Here is a 10,433-nt window from a genome sequence, read left to right on the forward strand (position 1 = left end):
GTTTGTGGGTATGTGGAAATACGCATCTTTTAGGTCCAGTGTGGCTAGGAAGTCTCCCTGACTGAGTAGCGGGAGAACCTGCTGTAGGGTGAGCATATGGAAATGCTCTGAGAGAATGTAATGGTTGAGGGGTCTCAGGTCTAGTATAGGTCTGAGCGACCCGTCCTTTTTTGGGATTAAGAAGTACAGAGAGTACACCCCTGTCCCCTGCTGGTGGACAGGCTTGACCTCTATTGCACCTTTTTGCAGCATAATTAGCACTTCCTGCTGCAATAATGCCAAGTGCTCTACGGACATAGGACGGTGCTTTGGAGGTATGTTGGGTGGAGTGGACGTTAATTCGAGACAGTAACCGTGCTGGATAATGTCCCTGACCCACCTGTCTGTAGTGATGGTTTTCCACGTTGACAGGAACCGTTGGAGTCTCCCCCCGACAGGTGTTATGTGGTTGGGGGGAAGGGAGAGGGCGTCACTGTTTGTTTTTGGGGGAGGACCTGGTGTTGCCGTAACCACGTCCTCTGCCCTTGGTGCTGGAGCCACAATATCCACCTCTGTTGGTTTTATCATAGGTACTTTGTGTGCCCCCTTTAGTGTACTGCTGCTGTGACCCCTGACCTCTAGCTGCTCCTCTATTCCCGGGGCGACGAAAGGAGCCACTACGAAACTGCTGCGTCTGCAGAGCCCCCATTGATTTCGCAGTGTCAGTGTCTTTTTTAATTTTCTCGAGGGTAGTGTCAACTTCAGGGCCAAATAAATAGTCTGGGTTGACCGGTTGATTTAAGATATTGTTCTGAATCTCCGGCTTGAAGCTTGAGATTCTCAACCATGCATGCCTTCTCAACATGACGCTTGTGTTGATTGCCCTCGCCGCTGTGTCGGCTGCATCCAGTGCACACTTGATGGATGCATTGGTAAGGAGCTGTCCCTCTCTGATGAGGAGCTCCGCAGCCTCTTTATATTCATCTGGCAAATGTTGGAGTCGTGATTCTAGTGTGTCGTAGTGGGACCTATCATAACGGGCCAGGAGTGCCTGTGTGTTGGCAATGCGCCAGGTGTTTGCTGCTTGCGCTGCAATCTGTTTGCCTGATGTCTCCAGCACTTTGGACTCCTTGTCTGGGGGAGGAGCATCACCTGTTTGCGAGTGGGCTATTTTGCGAGCATTAGCAACCACCATGGAGTCCAAAGGTAACTGACCCCTAATGTACATAGGGTCTTCAGGTGCAGGCTTGTATTTTTTTTCAATCCTGGGGTTTAGCACCCGTGCCCTGGTTGTGTCTTTAAAAAGGTCTTTGGCAGGTTTGAGAACTCCTTTTAACATGGGCAGAGTTTTGACAGTTCTTTCGGAAGAGGCGAAAGTGTCCACCAGGAAGTCTTATTCGACAGTGTCAGAATGGAGTTCTACTCCATGATTGGCAGCAGCCCGTTCTATGAGGGCATTAAAGGCAGCAGTGTCCTCTGTGGGAGATGTCTTTATGTTATAAAGCTGCGTGTCATGGGTATCTGGTGCAGTACCCTGGTCTGTGGGGTCATCCCATGCCTGATCTGGGTCTTGCAGGTGATCATCAGGATCGACATCCCCAGGGTAGGTGGTATCATCCCCTACATAGTCCTCTACTGCGTCTGCCTCTGAAGGCGTAGGAGAAAAGGACGGTGGATCCTGATGGAAGGGTTGAAAGCGTTCATAAAGCACTGGCTCTGACCCTGCCGGCAATTTGTGTTTGAGAGGAATTTTGTAGGAGTCCAATCCCCTCTCTGGCGTGATTTTCCGCTTGCGGAGCATCAACCTACCAGTGTTGGCGTCGATAAATCGTGGCTGCGAAGGCTCGAAATCTGTTTGTCCAGTGGATGGGGACTGTGTCTGGCGGACACGTGTCCGAATCTCGAACAGTTTCGGCGCCGTGGGCGGCGGCAACCCAAAAGTGATGTTGGTCGGCGCCGAGGGTGCTTTCGAAGCCTTGTGCGTGTCGGGACCCGACGTAGAGTGGAGGGCTGCCCGTTCTCTGATGCGTTGCAACGATGCCGAGACCTGTTGCACGGTGAACGCAGATGGCTCTTTGGAGCCGGTCGGCACCTTGGAGGTAGGCGTCGAAGCGGCACCCGACTTCTTTGCAGCCATGGGGTCATCGATCCGAAGGGAGGTATCGACGCTCGTTGGAGTCGATGACTTGGCAGGCGCCGCTGTCTTCGACGTCGACGCAGACGGGGTGGCCACCTTGACTTTGGTGGTTGGGGCCGATGTCTTCGGTGCCAGAGGCCGAGGCGCCTTGTGGGGACCGAGGGCCTTCTTCTTTGGCTCGGCACCCGTATCCGCTGCGGTGAGCTCGGCACCGAAATCCCTTTTTGCGCCGTCGGAGCCGATGACCTTTGCCGGCGGCGGCGGAGTGGAGGGCTTCGAGGCCTTCGAGCCGATCACAACCAGTTTCACTTTCGGTTTCGATGGAACTGGTGCGATAGATGGTTTCGGTTTCGCTGAAGGGAATCCAGTCGTCTTCGATAATAATGGCGCTTGCGAAATGTTCGAGGCCGGGCCTTGAGGCGGGGCCGAAGAACCGTGAGATTGATCTTGGGTAAGGCCCGAAGGCGATCCCTCGACCTGAGCCTCATGACGACATATGTTTTCGGCCTCCGTATCGACGGGTTGGCCTAGCTCCTCGCTGGAGCTATCTTCCTCGGCCCCAAAGGCCTCATCGTAGTCTCCTACCTCTTCGACTACTTCTTCTCTCTGAAAGATCACCTCATCGTCGTCTTCCGATCGGGAATCGTGTTCGGAAGGGGGGCTGGAGTCTACGTCTTCCACGCTCTCGGCGTCCTCATCTTCGGTGCTAAAGATGTTGGCCGGGGCAGGCGCCGATTGCTGCGCCTCCAATCTCGCCGCCCATCGATTTCGGAGAGTCTTCTTCGAGCGGAATCGGGCACAGGCCATACATTTCGACTCATCGTGATCCGGTGAGAGACATTTGTTTCATACCGGGTGGACGTCGATGTGTGGGTATTTCAGGTGGCATAAAGGACACCGTTTGAATGGAGTCCTCTACTCCATCGTCGATCGAAGTTCGATGTTCGGACCAAGCGGATCCGAAAAGCTGGAAGAAGGTGCTAAAGCACTAAAGAAACTAGTCGACACTGAACGGGAACAGTACCGACGATAACTAAAGGCCTTTTGGCCTTAAACTGAATTTTCCTAACTTGAGCTAAGATAAGCACATCCGAACCCAATGGCGGAAAAAAACAATCTAAGGATGGAGAGGATGCCCATGCGCACTATGGTCCAGGGGAGGAGTCACCTATCTCGTGATACTTCGAAGACTCTTCCAGGACAACAATGTGCAATCATCCGGACCCAACACTAGGCGGCGATCTATGCACAGATATGAATTCAGCAGCCCACATGCCTCGAACCGCAAGGTTGAGCTGAGCTGGGTCCGGGTGTCTGATCTCTCCATGGTTCTGAGTTAAGAGGTGTGGAGAGAGGCATAATTTTTGGTGCGGTAGTACAGATAGTTCCAGCAGTGTGGTGTACCACGGTTGTCTGGCCCAAGTTGGAGCTACTAGGATTAGTGTGAGGGAGTGTTGCTGTAGTTTGCGCACCACTAGTGGAATGAGTGGGAGAAGGGGAAAAGTGTACGCAAATCTGCCTGACCAGTTCATTCATATCGCATTTCCTTTGGACAATGGGTGTCGATATCTGGCGGCGAAGCTTGGGCATTTGGTGTTTTCGTGGGTGGCGAAGAGGTCCATCTGTGGATGCCCCCACATCTGAAAGTACGGGTGTAGAACTTGTGGGTGGAGTTCCCACTCGTGGATTTGTTGCGTTTGTCTGCTGAGCTGATCTGCCATAGTGTTTTGGACTCCTGGGACATGCTGAGCTAGGAGAAAGATTTTCTGGGGTATGGCCCATCTCCATATGCTCTGTGCTAGCTGAGAGCTATGGAGAGTGTGTGCCGCCTTGTTTTTGAATATAGTACATGGCTGTCATGTTGTCTGTGCGGATTAGGACTGCCTTGCCTGAAATCTGTGTTTGAAAAGATTTTAGGGCTAAGAAGATCGCTAGTAACTCCAGATGGTTGATATGGAGTAACTTGTTGAGGTGTCCATGTGCCCTGCACGGTGAGATGTGATAGATGAGCTCCCCAGCCGGAGAGCGATGCGTCTGTTAGTACTATCTGGGGAACCAGGTCCAGGAACGGTCGACCTTTGGAAAGGTTTGTTGTGGTCCACCACTGCAGAGAGCGATGGGTGCGACCGTCTACCAACACCAGATCTGTTAATTGACCTTGGGTATGGTTCCATTGGCGCGCTAAGCACTCTTGGAGATGACGCATCTGGAGTCTTGCGTGAGGTACTATGAAGATGCAAGAGGCCATCATCCCTATTAGTTGCATAAACACTCGAGCTGGAAGGGAGTGTTGTGCCATGAATTTTGCACGTAGAGCCTGAATGCTTGTAATCCTGGCAGGATTGGGGTAGGCTAGCGCTTTTGAGGTGTCTATGGTGGCACCGAGGTATTGTTTTATGTGGGATGGTTGTAGATTGGACTTTGCGTGGTTTACTGTGAAGCCCAGTTGGTGAAGTTGCTGGATAGTGGCATGCATGTGTTGTACACACTGGCTGTATGAACTGGCTTTTATTAGCCAGTCGTCTAGGTATGGGAAGACATGGATGTGTTATCTCCTGAGATGTGCTGCCACTACTGCTAGGCACTTGGTGAATACTTGTGGTGCTGTTGTGACTCCGAACGGGAGTACTTTGAATTGGTAGTGTTGGCCATCCACTACAAATCTGAGGAACTACCTGTGAGCGTTGTGCACTGGAATGTGGAAATAAGCGTCTTTTAGGTCTAAAGTGGTCAGGAAGTCGTTTTGGGAAAGCAGTGGAAGTACCTGCTGAAGCGTTACCATGTGAAAATGGTCTGAGTGTATGTATTTGTTCAGGGGCCTGAGGTCTAGGATGGGCCGCAGAGTCTCGTCCCTTTTTGGAATGAGAAAATATAGGGAGTAAACCCCCATATTTCGTTGGTTGGTAGGAACGTGTTCTATCGCCCCTTTCTGTAGGAGGGAGATTACCTCCTGCTTTAGTAGTGTTAGATGTTCTTGTGACATTGGGCGTTGCCTGGGTGGGATGTTTGGGGGGTAGATATTAGTTCTAGGCAGTAGCCTGACCGAATTATTTGTGTTACCCATTTGTCTGAGGCGATGGTAGCCCAGACAGGGAGGACATTTTGGAGTCTGCCCCCGACCGGAGTGGGATGGTTAGGGGGGAGTGGAGGGAAGTCATTGGGTAGGTGCGGTGGCAGAGCGGGCGGTGTTTGTTTTGCCTCGGCCTTTGTTATTGTTGCCCCTGTAGCCGCCTCTTTGGTAGCCCCTTGTAAAGGTGGACTGGGTAGGGGCCTTATATGAAGTGGAAGCGGTGTCGGAGGAGTAGCCTCTGGATGTGCTCCGAAAGGAAGAGCGGCGAAAGGAGCGCCTGGGAGGGTGTGATTGTAAAGCTCCCATGGATTTTACAGTGTCTGTGTCCTTTTTCATCTTTTCTAGGGCCTCATCCACTTTTGGGCTACACAGATGTTCCTGGTCAAAGGGATGGTTGAGGATGGAGGCCTGTACCTCCGGTTTAAAACCTGAGATCCTTCGCCAGGCATGGCGACGGAGGAGGACACTAGTATTGATGGCCCTGGAGGCTGTGTCTGCTGCATCTAGGGCACAACGTATGGAGGTATGGTTTTGTTCTCCTGAATTAGCTCGTTGGCCCTAGGTTTGTAATTATCTGGGAGATGTTGCATTATGGCTTCTAATTCGTCATAATGGGCCCTTTCATACCTGGCTAGTAGCGCTTGTGTATTAGCGATACGCCATATGTTGGCAGCTTGGGATGCAGTACGCTTGCCTGATGCGTCCAAGAGTTTAGACTCTTGGTCAGGTGGTGGTGCTTCGCCTGACGCTTGGGAGTTGGCCCTTTTACGTGCTTTGGACACTACCAGAGAATCTAGTGGTGCTGGCCCTCTGATGTAGGAGGGATCTGTAGGGGCGGATTTATATTTCTTTTCAATGCGCGGGTTAATGACCCTGGCTTTGACTGGGTCTGTAAAGACCTCTGGCGCATGTTTTATAACTCCCTTGAGCATAGGCAATATGGAGGTAGTCCTATGTGTGGTGTCAAACATATCAAGGAGGAAATCCTCCTCCACGGGGTCGGTATGGAGATCAACCCCGTGATAGTGTGCTGCCCTTTGTAGTAGATGGTTGAACCCCAGTGAGTCTTCTGGTGGGGAAGGTCTGGAAGGGTAGAGATCATCCTGTGGGACGTTAGGGATGTCAGGGATATTATAATCGTCCCATGGGTCTGGGGAGCCTGTGGGAGTGGGGTACCCTGTAGGTAAATTTTGGGGCACGTCTCCTATGTCATCATATGGGTCCCCCTGATCATCATCATCGTTTGGGTGTTGGGGAATGATGAGGTGGGGGCGGAGATGGTGGAGGAGGGGAAGGTATTCTGAAAGGAGAGGTAGCAGACTCCTTCCTCTTTGGAGGTGGAGGAGGTTTTTCCAGCTGTCTCTTTTTGATGGAGAGCATCAAATGTCCGGTTTTAGGATCCTTGGTTAGTGTTTTTTGTAACGGATCCGGTGTAAAGAGTTCTGGTGATGTTGGTTGGTCCGTCGGCACCGAAGGCGTCGGGCCGTTGTTTTTTTGGCTTTATCCGCGCTGGTTCGTTGTTTGGAACTATGCTTGGAAAAGTCTGATTGTTTGGTCGGCGCCGAGATGGATTTCGGCTTCGAAGTGTTGGTGGCCTTGTGTGCTTTTGTCGGTGCCGAAGATGGTGTCGGCACCAAGGAGCTAGAGCTGGCTCTCGACACAGAGTGCTTCGGTGCGGGGCTGTGTGTCGAAGCGGAGGCAATTTTCTTTTTCAGCATCGAAGAGTGTTTATCGGCACCGACGGTGGGCTGGCTCGAGCCCGAGCCGCCGGAAGGCTTAATCGGCTTCTTTACCGGGCCCGAAGGTGCGGTGTAGGAAGCAGTGTCTTTGGTCTTGCTTAGGCCCGGAGGCGAAGGCGTGACCGAAGCCTTTTTCGGTGCCGGTGGGAGGGGGGAGGACGACGACTGGTGTTCGACCCTCTGTCCCGAAGTGATGTCCTCCACATCTGAATCGTCGGCTTTGGAAGAGCTGACGAGTCCCTCGTCGGTGTGGTGTTCTTCTGCAGCATCGACGCCTTCCCCGAAGATGTCGTTCGGAATCGCCATCAACTAGTGTGCCATGGTTCTTCTGGCCCTTCGGTCTCGAATGGTTTTCTTGCACCGGAAGGACTTACACACCGGACAATCTCGACCTCGTGTTCAGGGGAGAGGCAGAGATTGCATACTTCGTGGAGATCGGTGTGGGGGAACTTGGACCCACATCGAGGGCACTTCTTGAAGGGAGTCCTTTCCATTAGCCAGGACCGGAGCTTGGGTAGGCCCGAAGGCCGTAGTCGACGGCCGGAATCGAAGGTTCTTGCCGATGAGGTGCGTCGAGTGGGGAGATCGCGATCGAAAATACCGCAAGTTGGGGTGAGGATTGCGTGTCGATCGTCGAACTGGAAGCTGTTCGGAACCGGAGCGCGAAGATCACATCCGAGCCCGATGGCGGAAAAACACAATCTGAGGATGGAGCCGAAGCCCATGAGCAATACGATCCAAAGGAGTCACCAACCTCATGACTTCCAAAGACTTTCCAAAAGGAAAAACAACTGCAAACATCCGGGCCCAACACCAGATGGCGATCTATGCACAAGTGTGTAATCTGGAGCTCATATGCCTCGAACAAGTATTTATATAAAGCATCTCATTCTGATAAAGTATATTTTAATACTTATTGTTGGTTCTAAAATAAAACAAGCATATATTTTTTATATATAAACCATTGGCCTAGAGTTCAGTTATTGAGTGTGTGAGACCATTTGCTGACTGAGTGTGTGCAACAAATGCTTTACACTGTCCTCGGATACTGCCTTACTGCTCGACCAAGCTACCATTTTAGAGAGTAAGGTTATATCTAACTTTAGCCTCTGCCAAACCACTGGGGACTGTGGACTCTGTACACCCTGTACCTATTTGGGAACAGTACATACAGAGCCACTTTCTCACAACAGTCAATTGAAAAATTGCAGAAACATTTTCTAAAAAATAAACTTGTGTCGTGGTTCCTTGAAGATGGTGTATAGATGTACTTGTCCCCATTGAAGTTGAGACATACAAGGAGAAGTAACAAAGGGTCCTTTTTAGGAGGAATACAAAGCTCCCATCGTAGCAAACTTCTTAAACAAAAGTGTTAGTGGTACCCCATCCAATCGTAGTGCAGTAAAGGGGACACAACACAAATTGGTGGTCTTGCATCAGCCATTTCTTCAGTATTTACAGAAGAAGTGGCCGGGGATGGGTGGAAAAGGAATGATGCTGCAGATCTCTCCCCCACTAGAAAGCAGGGGATGGTAGTCGATGCACGTGTTCTTTCTCTCTCGGTGCATGACGCAATTCACTCTGGTTATCAGTGACACCTACGACTTCTGCACGCTAGGGAAGGGAAAACAAAAGGGAGCTACGCACCAGTGGCCATGTAGACACTACCCCTGCCCTGTAAATCACCACATGTAAAAACTCTGAACACCTGTCACCAACCTCTCAGGCGTTTCCCTGACAGGTGCAGCAGGATTAATATGATCCCAATCTCCCAATGGGGTTTAAACGCTATGCCTTTCATGGAAACACTAATAAGATCCGCACGTTGCTCGATTCTAGCGCCTCGCATGAGTGCAGGGCAGATGTGTTCACTCTGCATGGACTCTTCTGAACACAGACACTGGTATGCAATACTGAGCTCGCTGTACGTCCCAGTCAGAAGCCTTTTGAGCGCCTCACACCGACCAGTCCATAGTGTTCTGTGACTATAAAGTAGCTCTCGTGAATGGACTGTGTTCGTGCTCACGGAGACGCCAGCATTACTGTTCAAGAAACCCTATATTGAGAATGTACAGATTAATACTCATTGGCAGACCGCTCCACACTGTAGGAATGAAGCATATTTATATAAGTGTCAGCATCCCCCCCCCCCTTCCTTCGCGCTGGTACTCACATAAAAGGAGACCGTTGCCAGTCAAAAACTGAAATTTGTAAAAATACCAATTGTCAAGCGATACAACAAAAAGGCAGCAATCGGTAGTGTGTGTGCACCTTGCTACCACGGCAGGTTTAAATTGCAATACATTTTTACTTTGCAGCAGCGCTGTTAGGGATTGAGGTGAAGGCGTGAAATCTCCGGCCACCGACGAGTTAACAGATTGCAAATGCGCCTTCGGCCATTAGAGCGCGAGCAGCACCAGTTTCAGAGAGGGTAGGTGCCCCGGGCTGTGAGCGGGCAGCGCTAGGACCTTGGGCGTCTCCCTGCATCTGTGTAGCAGGAGAGTGAGGTACCAGAGTCTGCTGATGCATGGTCAGAAGAGCCACTGAATACTCTGTGCACTGACTGGCCGTGTGCTCAACTTTTACTGCACAGCGCTGAGCATCGAGGCCACAGTCGGCCATCACCAACCCGGACCCGAAGGGTGAGCAGAGGAAAGAGGCTGAGGGAAGGTCCGGAGACTAAAGAGACACCTAGAATTTCAGAAAGAGTCGGAGGTCTGCGCCTTGATGTGGTGTTAGCGGTTTCCTTCTAATGTTTGGGACACTCCCAAACCCAGAATCTCTGCCACGGACAGGGGCCAATACAGTAATAACAGCCGAAAGCCTATTGCACAGCCCCAGAAGGAAGCATGGTCTGCCCTGAAGCGGAAATGTGCATCTGCAGATAGCAAAAATCCTGCACATCACTTTTTGGAATGTGTACGCCTAGACAGGAGTATAATCGCCTCTGTGGTATGTGTCCGTCTGCACGTAATGTAGACAGGCTTCATTGTGAGCACTATGCTAATGTGCTCACCGAGCGTTTCTGGACGGGAACACTAATTCAGTCGAAACCCGCGCTAGTGGTAGGTGAACGTAGAGCTTGTGTGAGTGGCACTGTCGCTGCGAAATCACTTTAAACCCGTGGGATGTTGCACACCACGCTTTCATGACGATGGTCAACCGGTAAATTTGTGCAAGCTGCGCTGCTGGCTCAGTTAGGATGTGTCCCGCCACCACAAAAGCAGATGCGCATTGTGACAGCGCGCACTGCCCGAGTCAGGGACACTTTATGAAGTGTTAACTTGACCATGTGAAGTCCCCGCCGGGGGAGTCGCAGCCTGAGAAACCCATGCCATTTCATGACAGCCAGCCCGGGAGTGATGGAGCAGGAGACTGGCTGTGAACCCGCGGCACCAGAGCACCTGAATGTGCTCCACACCAACGACTCACTGCGGGACAGGAACTGCAGTGCCAGATCTGAGAGCTACCAGGGAGCAGTGGGTCTCTCCTCCGTCCAGGTCATCAT

The 10,433-nt window shown here is 51.5% G+C and overlaps 1 protein-coding gene and 1 pseudogene across 10 annotated transcripts in view; one reads left to right on the top strand and one right to left on the bottom strand.

Moving 5' to 3' along the window:
• CNOT1 (CCR4-NOT transcription complex subunit 1) overlaps positions 1 to 10,433 on the bottom strand; it is a 1,579,387-nt gene that overhangs the window by 666,258 nt on the left and 902,696 nt on the right. The window lies entirely within an intron of this gene.
• Positions 10,288 to 10,433, top strand: part of LOC146773032 (5-hydroxytryptamine receptor 1B-like) — a 6,601-nt pseudogene continuing 6,455 nt past the window's right edge.

The sequence above is a fragment of the Triturus cristatus genome, chromosome 12, assembly GCF_964204655.1.
Source record: "Triturus cristatus chromosome 12, aTriCri1.1, whole genome shotgun sequence".
Taxonomy (NCBI): Eukaryota; Metazoa; Chordata; class Amphibia; order Caudata; family Salamandridae; genus Triturus; species Triturus cristatus.